At 35.1% G+C, this 14,665-nt stretch overlaps 1 protein-coding gene across 1 annotated transcript in view; it reads left to right on the forward strand.

Moving 5' to 3' along the window:
* GPC6 (glypican 6) overlaps window positions 1-14,665 on the forward strand; it is a 1,182,247-nt gene that overhangs the window by 513,023 nt on the left and 654,559 nt on the right. The gene's annotated exons all lie outside the window — the stretch shown is intronic.

Raw genomic sequence — 14,665 nt, forward strand, 5'->3', positions numbered from 1 at the left:
TTATTTTTTTGAAGCAAGCCTGCCCCTCATTAGTCTTGAGGATCAATTCTGAAAATCTAAGTAATTTGAGAAAAGAAAGGACTGCACGTATGTGTAATAATGAAAGTGACTTAGGGTGTGAGATGCTTAAAGGCATAGATAAAATATTCTTCATCTCTGTATTCCCAGCACCTTCACACAATAGATGTGACTGATGAATGCATAAACGAAAGAATAAGTAGCATATGCCTTCATCCACTCGAAACAAAGCAAAAAAAGTAAATCTCTAAATGTTTCCCATCATAGATAGATGCAGCATTCCCAGATTTCTACTCTGAGAGAAAAAAAAATGCTGCAAATCACATCTCCCTTGTCCTCTAGTTTTCCAAAGTGATGTCCATGTGTCCCTACAAATTTATGCTAGGTAGGAGGCCAGCTCCTTGCTGCACAGCCAGGGAGTAATTTCCGTTGTGCTCTGGTGGAATGAGACATTTCGTGCATCAGCAAGGATGTTTGCAGCTGACGGTCCTATCAGCAACTGCAGCTTATTAAGATCACCACCACCCCCCCAAAAAAACAAATATTGGAGATGAATATAAGACAGATGATTTTGTTTATCTCAAGTGAAAAAGACAAGCAATGAGACCCCTGGGAGCGCTGAAATGAGAAACTTCTGAAGCTAATTGAGATATGATTAAAAAGATTGCTGTGTGTTATTGCCAGCAGTCATTGAGTTTTGTCATTAGGTTTCCAGTGTTGGAGCAATCAAACCAGTTATGACTTCAGCAAGCAGCAGAGTATCTTTCAGTACATATATTTCCTGGAAAACTATAGCTTATTAAAGGCATAAGTGGGGTTTCTGAAACAAATTCAATAAATGTATTTTAAGAAATTGCTCTCTTTGGTATCATTTATTATAGACTCAGATGTGTCACTGGATTTTGTCTTTTTATATGGCAGTGCTGTCCAATACAAATACAATATAAGTCATGTGTATGATTTTAAATTTTGTTGCAGCTACTTTAAAAAGGTAAAAAGAAAAAGGAGAAACTACTCTTAATATTTTGATTAAACTAATATATATATATATAATATCATTTCTACATCTTCAGTATGAAAATTATTAACAAGAATTTTGTATGTTTTTTTCTGTACCAGTCTTTGAAAATCCAGTGTGTATTTTACATTTACGAGACATCTCAATTTTGGCCAGCCATATCATGGCTAATGGCTACCATATAGCATAGGGCAGACTAGAGCTTCTCCTCTACTTGGTTATTGTCAGAGATAAATTATATAGGTTATATTACTTCCAGTATGCCACTTGGAAATTTCAGGACTGTACTCTTTAAGTGATATTATATTTGCTAATGGAGGAAAATTACCTTTCTATACTCATCTTACTGTGACTCAAACTCTAAAATATGAAAGAATCATCTGATAATAAAGAATACATCTGGTTTTGTAGAAAATCATTAATAAGTAATACTATGTATTTTAATTATATGTTTATCATGCCCCAAGTTATTGTTCAGGCTAAATTTCAGGAAAAAAATTATCTGGCTTTTTTATATGGTTCATGACATGTTTTATATATTGTAAAATCCTCACTAAAGAAAAACAGAATTACTATTCACAAGATTATCTTTAGAAAAATGTCACTGTGTATTAGATGCTTAAGCTAAGTGTGAACTAGTGTAGTCTATATAATGTGATCAGGCATAAAATATTGAAAAAATATATATAAAATAAGGCTAATCACCTATCACACTTGAAATTTTTATTTAAAAAAAACAAAACAACAACAACCAAAAAAAATCTGACAGGTCAAATATCTTAGTTGTCCTTGAATAGTTGGTATGAAGTGGTTGGTAGTCCATTGCCATAGTCCATCTCATGGTACCATTAAATTCAGTTATTTTACTAATGAGAAATATTTTTAGTGAGAGCACATGCAGAACAATAGAACCAAGGGTAAGTAATGGCAGAAACACACTAGGACAATGCCCTGAGGTAGAAACTCAGTTACGTGGCATTGAAGTAGGTGAGATAGAGAAAAGGCATGGTTGATGAAGAGGCAGGTTCAATGTGCTTAGGAACTGGTGAGATGATGGGGGATGTTTTTCTTTGCTCTTCTTCTTAGTTGATTTTGATAGTTAATATAAATCCCGTGTTCTTTCATTCATGGTCTGCAATATTAAGCTATCCACAACCACATACTTTAATGACCCCCTAGCCAACATTAAAGTTTATCCAGCTTAAATATTTGTTAGTGAACTCATCATGTGTTTAAACCTCATCTTTTACAGAAATGCAGGATTAGAATTCTGCAGTTTTTGGTTGAAAAATGAAAATGTTGTTGTTTTAGTAAAAACAAAAGTATCTTGAAGGCTTGAAATCCCACAAATAAGCCACAAACTGTATTAAACATGAATGAACCATAAAGCTCTTCAAAACCCAAATTTGGAGTCATTAAAATTGCTTTGAATTTGTAGTACTTTTGATGGTAATTAAAACATTTGCAGAATCTCACAAGTGGGAACAATTGTAGAGTTATTGTTTCACAGTGATGTTAGTACATCCCTTAAACAAAAGCTGCAACCACAGTAGACATGGTAGAACCTGAGCAATCTGAGTGACAGATTGACTTGTTCTCTCATTTATCTGGGTGAAGAGCATTGAACAATTATGCATAGTTTTGAGGGACTGGAAAACCACTCCCTGTTCCATCACTGTGGCACTTAAAATTCAGAAATTTTAATTTGGGAGGAAGAATTTCATTACTTTTTTTTTTAATCAAAGTAGAATCTAGGTTTAGACATTTTTAGTAACTTATTGGAATAATTTCAAGGATAGACTGTGTATATTAAAAATCAACAAATTGTGATGGTGATATTGTAAATGTAAAAATAATGAGCCAATTAATATATTCAAAAATAAGCAAATGAAAATTAGCTCTGATGAAATATTTAAAAATAAACAGTTGCCTGATTACTGTAATTACATGTTTCACTTTCTCATTTTGCTTCCTGTGGAAAACAAAGAAACAACAAAATACAGAGAACTACACAATTAATAACTATTAATGATTAATAATGGTTTGTAAACCATTTGAAATCTTCCTGAAATACAGTAGATAATAAATAAAACACTAAATTATATTAATTCCAATTCAAATTACAAGATTTCCCCTAATATTTTTAATGAGTAGACCTTAAATCTTACCTTATAAGATTAATATATAGTCTGTTATTGCTGACATGTTTTGTCCATATGTGTATGTATATTTTCCTTTTACCAATGCATCTCATTTGGTGATAATGATTTTTGTGTCAATAAAGATATTTACTGTTGCATGTTTTGTAATGTAAAGGAAAAATAAGGAGCCTATAATATTAATTCAAGAAAACTCAAGTAACTACTTCATGCATACATGGTTTCTGTACCTGGGACTCCAAAGTCTTATGTGAAGAAGACATCCAGGATGGGTGTGGTGGTTCACACCTTTAATCCTAGAGCTTCGGGAGGCTGAGTTGGTCAGATCACGAGGTCAGGAGTTCGAGACCAGCCTGGCCAACATAGTGAAACCCCATCTCTACTAAAAATACAAAACTTAGCTGGATGTGGTGGTGGATGCCTGTAGTCCCAGCTACTTAGGAGGCTGAGGCAGGAGAATCGCTTGAACCCAAGAGGTGGGGGTTGCAGTGAGCCACGGGGTACACAGAGCAAGACTCCATCTCAAAAAAAGAAGAAAAAAGAAGATGTCCAAGGATAGACAGAGGGTGATGAGTAAGGGATGACAGTATTCTTTGATCAACCTTTGCCAGGTTAATCATGAAGTTGATTCATCTGAAAAGCTAGATACACTTCCATGTTGTCCTTCATCTTCCAAGTTAATGCCTGGTCAATTTTCAAAGCCAAAATAATAATCACTACCTGTAACAAGGCTGCCTGATGCATTCTAGGGGATACCATTGTATTATGGACTATATGAATGGCTGGAGTCTTGCAGTGTATGTTCTGTACTATTTGTCTGGAGGATCTGATCCATTTCTATGCTGGATATTTGCATCCATTATTTGGCTAATTAATTCTGAAAAGTAGGTCATATTTTACCTGAAGTTAAATGACTTGTCCAAGGGTCTTGTTCCTTTTGCCTATAGATGTGACAGTTTATAACTTCTCTATGAGACCAACATCACTTCAAAATTGATCTTAAAAAGATAAAGTATACATCCTGAAAAGTATTTTTTAAATGGAAAGAGGGTGCTGTACTCTTGGCATTCTCAGCTTCCAGACAGCATTTGGCTCTAGAAGAGTTTATCATCTTTCTTTGCTAAAAAAGACACATTCCATATTACGGAAGGCTCTCAGGGACCCAGACAGTCACATGTTAAATGAATATAACCAGACCCTTAGGAGCTGAAAGCTCTCTTGAAACTAGAGATGAATGTGAGGAATTTCAAAATGCTATATATCAAAACTTTAAATGTGTGGGAAACTTTTACAACAAATTCTAATCTGCTAAATATGTGTGACAGCACACTGACATCCATGAACTATGAGTAATAGGACTGCTATTATGTCTCGTTGCCATATACATACATCTATTTTTAATATGCTCCAATATAATTTTCAGTTCAAGAGAATGCATGCCACTGCTCTTTAATGATAGTGATGAATAGAATATTGATTAGAAAACAGTCTGAATAACAGGTAATTGATAGGGGTAGAGATGTGGCATTTTCCATCTTCTTTTTACATAATAACTACAAATTTCCAAGCTGCAACAATATATATATATCAGGCACAATCAAGAAAATGAAATATATAAATTAATTTTTAAATTAAAATATCTGATGCTTAAATAAATATAGCCTTATAATTTTGTACTACAAATGCATTTGATGTATTTACCAGTTGAAGAAATATATTATCATTTGCACAGAGATAGAGGATACTGATTAGTGTTTATGGCAAGAATTTTGAGTACGTCTTTCAATTTGTTTCTTGGATGGAAGGTACATGTGCTTCTGAAATCATGACATTCACAAAATACACTGTTAAGGTTCTTATTTACTCTGATACATATTAAATGGACTCAATGGCATGAGAAATGCCCACTTCTGTTAGCTAAACTCAGAAAAGGAAACAATTTCCTATTAAGCTTTGTATAGTTTTCTGAGGAAATAAAGACAAAAGGAATGAGGAAATGAACTAGATTGACCGTCTACATTTTCCAGGATGCCATGGCAGACATTCTGTGTCCACCTTACTTTTGCTTTTCTGTGCAACTCTAGTTGTGCCTTTTTATTTTCTTTCTGCTGTTTACTTTGAATGTGTGCTTCAGAGCATCCTGCATGCATTGCTTGGCCATTGCACTGTCATTGGCTTAACTAAGTTGAACAAACAACTATTTGTAGAATAGAATCCTGGTTGATATGGATTTATTTCAAGCAAGAAGACCAAAGTGATCTCTTAATGGATTTACAGTGGCCTGAGAGGACCTTTAAAATAAGAAGCCATATTACTCATTTAATTAAGGCTTTGATTAAAGTGCTTAAGATTTTTCCTACAACTGTGTCATGTTTTCTAATCTGCTAAAGTACATTAAAGATAGATAGCCCCCATTCTCAAAGGTACTTCAATTAAAAACAACAGGAGCACCGTAATCCTTGGTAGAAAATGCTTGGAACACTTGATAAAAGGAGTGAAAGGAATACAATCAAAGTTCGACATTCATCTATTTATTTTTAGAAAATGCAATTTAATTAAGTATAGTCTCCATCTCTTTACCTGCTTCACTACATCTTGAGAGACTCAGGAAAGCTCTTTTTTACAATAGACGATGAGTGAATAACAATTCCTGTGAAAAAAAATATGTTTCTTCTTAAAAATTATCAGGGCCATTATTCCTAGAAAAAGTAGGTGAACAAATATACTTTTTTATAAAATGTTCCTATTTTGTGAAAATGTTGATTGGTAGGACTCTGTACTCTAGAAAATAGCTTTGTCAAAACAATATATTTAATTTGGATGTCTTTACAGAACATTTGAATTTGCTGTTAGTCTCAAAGCTTTTTATAAGATCAGCTTGTCCTTAATAATCAAGAAGAAGTATGTTTTTTAAATACTCGGAATTATGAAGCCTTAGACTTGAAGCAACACTGAAAACTCACTTGATGTCATGCTCCTCAAACTTCTTATATTTTCAGACTAAAGATATTTACAACTTGTGCCAGATTACCAACCACTTTTTTACCTGGACAAACTACTTGATACGTCACAGGATATCAGTGAATTTCCTGTTCTAAATATTTGCAAATAGCAACACAATACAATCTAATTTAAGGAAAATGCTAGTGCTTCATGTAATATGGCTCAATGCCTGCTAAATAGTCTTCGAATATATCTTCTGACCAATGGAATGTCTGAGTGGATATATACTTTATTATTATCATTGTTAAATTTTCATATGTTAAGTTTTTCATCATTAATAAGCTGAATATTCTTGACTTTGGCCTATAATAGACAGAAGTTGTTCTGAATAGTGGTATCTGGTCGGGCTTGGTAAACTGATCACCCATGTTTTCTGAAAGCACAGTGACTATAAAGAATGATTTGGGTCATTTCATGACAGCTTTTTCCCATATATTAGTTTCCCATAGCTTCTAAGCCATTTTCAGACTACAGCTTCCCATATTACTTTAAAAACAAAATTAAAATCCATATACCACATATTTACTTAGAAATGACTTCAAAATGGCGCCAAAGAGATTGTCAGCATTTTTCCATTCTGCATTTAATCCTCATGATTAACATTATAATAATGAACACTTCCATCACACAATAATTCTCAGAGGTAGAGACATAGGAGTTTGGAGTAGGAGAGGGAGGAGGGGAGGTAAAGCACCCCTCATGGGAGGTCATACTAGAATTTCAGATTGTGGACTGGACAGTTTGAAAGAAAGAAAAACAGATTTGAATTCTACACATTCTGATACTTTATGAAAGAACTATGCTTATTTCCTTCCTATCTGCCATTGTAAAGTTCACTGTTTTAGTAATTCTCTAGTTCACATAAAACCTGTTTTTGTTTTCATCTGTCCTCCAAAAGAACTCACAATGACAGTTTAAATTCCAAGTGTACTTAATGTTACACACACACACACACACACACACACACACACACACACACGAGATATCAATGGTTTTCAGTAAAGATATAATGACATTCTGGCCAGTTACCCAATACAGAGGGCAGAGATGAGATGGGACAAAAGGAAGCTGCTACTGGAGACCTCTTGTGGATAGCTAGATATGGAAGTAATATGGCCCACAGTGCCTTTCCCATTAGTTGAAATGTACATAAATTCATGAAAAAATTGTTAGAATCTCCCACAATGGACTTTCCCTCCCTTGCCCACCAGACAATAGATAAGAGAAGAAAACTTGTTAGGTGATGAATTTTCTCCTTCTATAAGCATGACATGTGGCTTCCGTAATGTGCCCTTGAATATATAAAAGGGAGTCATTGTTCCTTTATGTATTAAAGCTCATAAGAAACTTTTAATTATACATAATAAATAAGTAAATAGGAAACTTTTTATTTCTTAATTCTTCAAATACCTATTGAGTGCCCATTATGTGTCAGTCCCTTTTCTAGGTTCTAAAGCTAGCGTAGGGATTTAAGCCCTTAGGAAATTACCACCTGCATGAAATGTATAGTCTAATGAGAGTTTGGGGAAAGAAGTCACACAGTAAATCAAGTGAATAAGTAAAATAAATAGTTTGTCAAATTATGAAAGGTACTATGAAGAAAAAATAAAGTGAAGAAAGAGATAGAGAGAAGGGTTTTCATTGCATGGGACAAGTCAGAGAAGGCTTCACTGAATTTGAATGAAAAACCCAAAGCAGGGGGTATAAATCATGGTGTTCCACTCTATTTGGGATTTTCACCATCCCCTTTCAATTACAAATGATCTAAGTCATTGAAGAATTGTGTCCAATAACCAGTAAGACAGTTGTAAAACACTTTTAAAATTACAAATCACTGGAGAATACTATAGCAACAGGACATTGTTCTATGTCGTAAAGTCTAATTTTAATTATATTTATAATTTATTGTTGATACACAGTTTCTTTCAAGTGTACTAAAGAAGCTTTGTGCAGTAAAATGATGCCAGATTAGAGTACGTGAAGGAGTAACCACCTAAAGTAAACAGGTAGCTGGAACTAAATCATTTACTTTAGAAACATTTGAAATGCCAGAGTCTAATTCCATGGACAAGTGTTTTCTTAAAGCATTGTGCGGCAATTAAGGATAAAGACTGGAAAAAGTCAAGGTCAAGGAGCAGCGTTCTGTAATTAGGCCAGAGTTATGGCAGCTTCTTGCTGGGAGGAATTCAAAACATGATCAGAATGATAAGTGGGGCTGAAATTGATAAACAGTTTAATATTACAATTGCTCTGTTGTACCCTGACAGTATCACATTTGCTAAACAATGCAAATCCTTTATGTGATAAAATCTCCTGATCATATTTCAAAGCTTTTAGTACAAAGCAAGTGGCAGTTCAGGTTGCAAGATACATTAGATGAATTTAATGCTAATTCCAAAGAACAATTCTAAAATGATTGAAAAATAAATTCAGGTACAAAAAGAATAAATACGAGACTCAAAAACTCACATGCCTAATTACAATCTGGGACATTGGGGCTAATTTTGAGGCAAATCTTCCAAAGGTCATTTACTTTACGTAAAAAAACTATCTCATTTAAAAGAGAAAACCATGTTGTTAACAAGAATGTTTCTGGGAAGGCAAATTAGCAGCTGTTATGGTTTTTCATTAGTTTTTTTATATGTTTGCAATTAGAAAAACATGATGCTATTCATTTTATAATTATTGAAGAAACCAAATAATGTACCTAATATATCACAAAGTTAGTTTTTCTATTATGTTTGAACTTGTATAGTATACAGATACCCATCCAGAATCTTCTTAGTCTTATCTTCTACAAGACATGGAGCCAACAGGGCACGTTATTTTATCCTTGTTAGAATGTGGCCTCCTGTTTTCTCATGCCTGTCTCATGTATCTTCTTTGTCATTACTTCTCTTACAAACCTGGGATTCAGTGCTCTTCCTTAGACATAATATAGACAGCATAGCCCCACCCCTGAGTTTAATTTATATTGTATTAATCTCCCTATGCCTATGTTTGCTTTCTATAATTTCTAGGTGTCCATCCTGTCGTGCATAAGTAACTTTATTGATTGGTAAAGAAAGGAAATAAAACCTGGGATCATCCGTTTTGCTTTTTTCATAAACCAATACATGCTTAGCCCCAGCACTCTTACTCTGCTTAAGCAGTGTTAGCACGACCTGCTTGTTGAACTTTCCATTAGTCTTTATACACGTCCCTAATTCTCCAAATCCTCTGGCAAATTCTCTCTCATCTTACCTTGTTGTAGCAAATTATGATTCCTCCCAATTTTATAGTTTTCACTATTTAAAAACAACTACATTTACTATTGTATTTTTATTCTGGTAAGAACAGAGTCAGAAAATGAGACAGAACTAAAAAAAATGTAAATCCAGAAAAGAATATAACAAATGTCAAATCATCTTGAGAGCTGCTTCATTTGCCATATCCTGTGTCAGGATTAATTCACCCTCCATAGGTCCTTCGCTGGACTCTGCTGGTTGACTGTTTTATAAGAAAGAACATGTACCAAGTTTGACATTTGACAGAAATACTTTGTGGTGTCTCTATTTTCATTCGTGGAGATCTGTCTTCAAACTGAAAATTTAGAATGAACATTTCAAAGTAGGAACAAGATAGAAATATGATTGCATGTAAAGTGTGCCAAATAAGCTCAATTTAAATGTAAGTATTATTGAGTTTAACGCATTCGATGCTGGCCTTACTTCTATTTTGATGCCTTTCTAGGTGAGAAGAAATCTTCTGTAATTCATTGCAAGATAGAGAGTTTGAAGAAATTGACCCTAAAATACAAATGGTTGATATCATGATCTATGCACTTTTGTTTATGCCATGTTTCAAGGGCAGGTTACAGGCATTGCATAATTAGAATTTAGGAAACATTTTTCAAGTATCTCTTGATAGCTTAGTGAACAAGATGGATAAATGTGGGCCAGATGACAAGACAGACAAGTGGATTTGTATCTGATGGAACAGTTGTCTCTGGATGGGTTGATTAATGTATTGATATCAATGGAGAGGCCAACACCTCACGTCATTCCTCTGGGTGCTGTTCTTGGCCGTGTCTATATAGCTCATCGCTATTATCAAAGACCTTCACAATGACAGGAAGCATGCTCATCAAATTTGCTAATGATGCCAGACTTGGAGAAAATTAATAAAACGGTGACAAAATCAACATTCAAGTGCTTTCAACAAGCTAAAAGTATGGATGCAAACAAACCAGATAAATATTATCAGTAAAATATTGATTTCCAACATTCCCATCGGCAGTACTTGTGTACACAGCTGAAGAAGATACTTCAGAGCACGTTTCACTCTGGAAAAATGAGTGAGTAGGTCTACACAGAGGGAGAAAGTTTAGGGGTCATGTACAGGATTCCACAGAGAATATGAAAAAGGCCTGAGGTTACAGGAAAAACGTGGAGGTACAGAAATAAAATTAGTTGTAGTTAGCTACAAGCAGTGGTTTAGAGAAATGGTGGACTGTGAGTAGGAGAAAAACTTCCATAAGCAACAGGGCTCAGAGATAGAGACTGCAGGTAGAGAGGATATCTGTGCTGGCAAATATTGAAAGATCCTGGTATGTGAGACACTGAAGGGTCAAGTAGACAGGTATAGGTATCACAGACCATGGGATAGAGAAGTTATACCAAAGCTATGGTGTCTGCAAGACCTAAGCTTGAATTTCTTTCTCTAATGCTTACAATAAGTGTTTTCCTTAAAAAAAAAAAAAGAAATAATAAAAAAATTAAAAAACAATGGAATGTGACCAATACTATTCATCCTAATAGATAAAAATAACAAATCACTAAGTAAATGGAGACTTTGAAATCTATTATGTTAAGGTATTAATCATTAGACTAACATTTTCTCTAATTTTCATTATTTATTTCTGTGGCTCTTACAGTCTATTTCCTTGTTCCAATTTTCTTTGTTTATAGGTTTTTGCTTTTAAAAAAACTTGCCTGTGATTTTTCTGTTTTATTAAACTCTTCTATGAGCCAACTCTTTGTTTATATTATTCTGATTTTTAATGGCTTCTAATATATTTATTGCTCCTTTTATCTTTATTATTTCCTTCCTTTTATTTTCCTTTCTAACAGATCTCAAGAATTAAAATTTATTATTTTTCCCTTTTTAACTAATAGAAACAATTCAAGAATGCCCCTCTGTGGTTTCATTAGTATTGTGTCTAAGGTGAGTTTATTTCAATCCCGATCAAACTGATACTTAGAAATACTGATCAGAAGGATTTTTTAAAGTTTTCTGCTGATACTGAATGGCATTAATTTGTAATTTTACTGACTTTACATTAGTGAAATTAATGTATAAAATACATTTCTAATTTTGTATTTATTGAATTTTAGTTTTCTGCCGAATATAGCAAAAATACTTTAGAGTACAGATTTATTCCCTGCTTGAGGGGGTTTAATTCCTTTTATACTGTGTTTCAGAGTATTTTCAGTTTTTGCCAATGTGTTTGGCACTAGATACATCTACTGTGGTTGATTTTCCTTTCCTGGCAGTTAACATTGTTGACCTTTCCACATGGGAGGTCTCTACCCCCTTGACTTCCATGGCCAGTCTTTTTCCTGACCTCTAACTTTTCTCATCACTGTTTCTTCTTCACTTTTTTTCTTCATCAGCTCAGTCCTTACATTGATGAAGCTCATCTCTACCCAAGAACTGCTGCCTTCAAACTGTTTTTCTAATCTATACCCTTGAGTTTCTCCATCTCCATACATTCCACTTCTTAGTGCCCACTGACCTCTCTTCCCAGGAAACCAAGTGGACTTCTCTGCCTCGATTCCTACCAGGACCTTCAACTCACGATGTTCATATCTAAACTCCTTGTCTTCCTCCAAACCTGCTTTCCCTAGTCTTTCTTTCTTTTCTTTTTTTTTTTTCCAGTTGATCAATTCCTCCACTTTTATAAGTAAGAAAAGTAGGTTGTTGTCACCTCACCTGACAGCAAGCACTGTCAAATTTTGTAACATAAATATATCTCTCGGCCAGGTATGGTGGCTCACGCTTGTAATCCCAGCACTTTGGGAGGCTGAGGCGGGTGGACCGCGAGTTCGAGACCAGCCTGGCCAATATGGTGAAAGCCTGTCTCTACTAAAAAAATTACAAAAATTAGCTGGGTGTGGTAGAGCATGCCTGCAGTCCTAGCTGCTCGAGAGGGTGAGGCAGGAGAATTGCTTGAACCTGGGAGGCGGAGGTTGCAGTGAACCGAGATAACGTCACTGCACTTCAGCGTGAGCAACAGAGTAAGACTCTGTCTCAAAAAAAAAAAAAAAAAAAAAAAGGTGTATCTGTTTATCTATCTATCCATCCACACATACAGACACACACATATATATATCTCAAATCCATTTCGTCCTCTCCACCTCCACAGTGTGGGAACATAGCTCATTTCCAAAGCCTTCCCAACTCCAATCTGAGCTCAGGTCAGTCAATTCCCCAGGCTCACAGGTAAGTGCTCCGTTTATATGCAAACCCAGCTCATTCCCTGGACAAAACCGGTCTTAGGCTCCCAAGTCTCTACAGAAGAGAGTTCAGAATACTTATGTTGCTTACCTGACTTTCTTTCTTTGTAATTTTTTCCTTTCTGCCTTCCAGCCTTAAATCTCACTATTCTTCTTCCTGCTCTTTATACTCCAGATGTTTTCTCATGTCCCTGTATGTGTCGTGCCTTTTCACCATTTCTTTCTTCTGCCTGGAATTACTCCTTTTCTTGACCTTTATTTGACCTAAAGAAACTTTATCATCCTTTAAATTTCTCCCCAAATATCTTCATCTGTGACCCTCTCTGATACTCCCTCTTGTCATCACCTCGTTAAGTCACTGCGTTCTCCATGCTAGGTCTTTATCTTGCATATACTTCTTACTGTTTCTAATATTATTTACCAAGTTACAGACAGTCCCAATTTACATTGGTTTGACATAACTACTTTTTGGCTTTACAGTGGTGCAAAAGTGATACACATTCAGAAGAAACTGTACTTTAAATTTTGATCTTTTCTCTTTTGAGATGCTAAGCAGCAGTAGGAAGCCATAGCTCCCAGTTAGCCACAGGATCAGGAGGGTAAGCAACCAATACGCTAGTGTATTGTGTTGCCAGCATTTTTGGATGTGATGCTTTTGTTTTCCCATCCTATGATGTCTATGAAATGCCCATCTGTGTCATCTGCTTCTGATGAGAAGAAGAAGAAGACAGTTACTTTTGAGATGAAACTCAAAATAATTGCCCAGCATGAAAGCAGCAAGCCAGTAATGGCCATCACATGTGAGTTAGGACTTTCACAATCCATAATTTTGACCATCATGAAGGATAAGAAACAAATCAGTGATAATGAAATTGTCAGCATCAGTGAAATCCACTCTTCATGAAGAAAAGAGCTAGGAAAAGAGCTAAGCTGATTGATGATTTGGAAACCTTAGTTATCACGTGAGTGGAAAACCAGATTCAGAACCACATACCTCTTAGTCTCATGATGAGTCAGGCTAAGATAAGAAGCTGTTTTGATATACTACAAAAGTGTACCAATGATCTTATGTACATGCAAACATTTATAACAAGTCAGGATGATTCCAACTGTTCAAAAGCTGTCATAATTGTAGGTGTCACAATGTGAAGGTCAGTGGTGAGGCAGCAAGTGCCAGTATGGAAAGCACATAGGATAATTGCAGATGATAAATATTTGCCAGAACAAATATTTAGCGTTGATAAATTGAGCTTATTCTGGAAGCTTATGCCAGAGCATACATACGTTCATGAAGAGTCCAAGACAATGCCAAGATTCAAGGCATTCTCAGACCATGTAAGGCTGCTTTTGGCTAGAAATGTTGCAGGGTTCAAATTAAAGCCTTTCTTAATCTACCACTCAGAGAACCCTAGAGCATTAAAAAATGTGAGCAAGCTTCCAATTTATGACCACCATAACAGGAAAACCTAGATGAAATCAGCATTGCTTGAAAATTGAGTTTTGAACTGTTTTAATCCACAGGCAAAAGAATATTGGAGGTGAAACAACATTACATTCAAGACTGTTCTGATCTTAGACAATGCCCAAGGGTATCTATAGCATAGCAGCAGTATGCATCTTGATGTAAAGGTTTGCCATGGGGCACAACCAAACTTACTCAACCAGTAGACAAAGGTGCAACAGCTGGATTGAAAGCGTACCCTTGACACCAGATATTTGTAAAAACTGTTAAAGTGATTGAATCTGGATGAATGCTCTGAGAGCTTTGGAAAGGGTTTAACATTCCAAATCCTGTGCAGAACATCCCTAAACCATGGAAAGAAGCCACATGGCAATTTGTGAACAGGATTTGCAAGAAAATTTTGAAGACATATGTGAAGATGTTCAAAGACTTTTAATAAATATTTTGCTATTAATGAAATATTAAGTAATAAAGTCTTATTACTTGAGGAACAGCTAGAATTAGACAC

This window comes from Theropithecus gelada, chromosome 17 (genome assembly GCF_003255815.1).
Source record: "Theropithecus gelada isolate Dixy chromosome 17, Tgel_1.0, whole genome shotgun sequence".
NCBI lineage: Eukaryota > Metazoa > Chordata > Mammalia > Primates > Cercopithecidae > Theropithecus > Theropithecus gelada.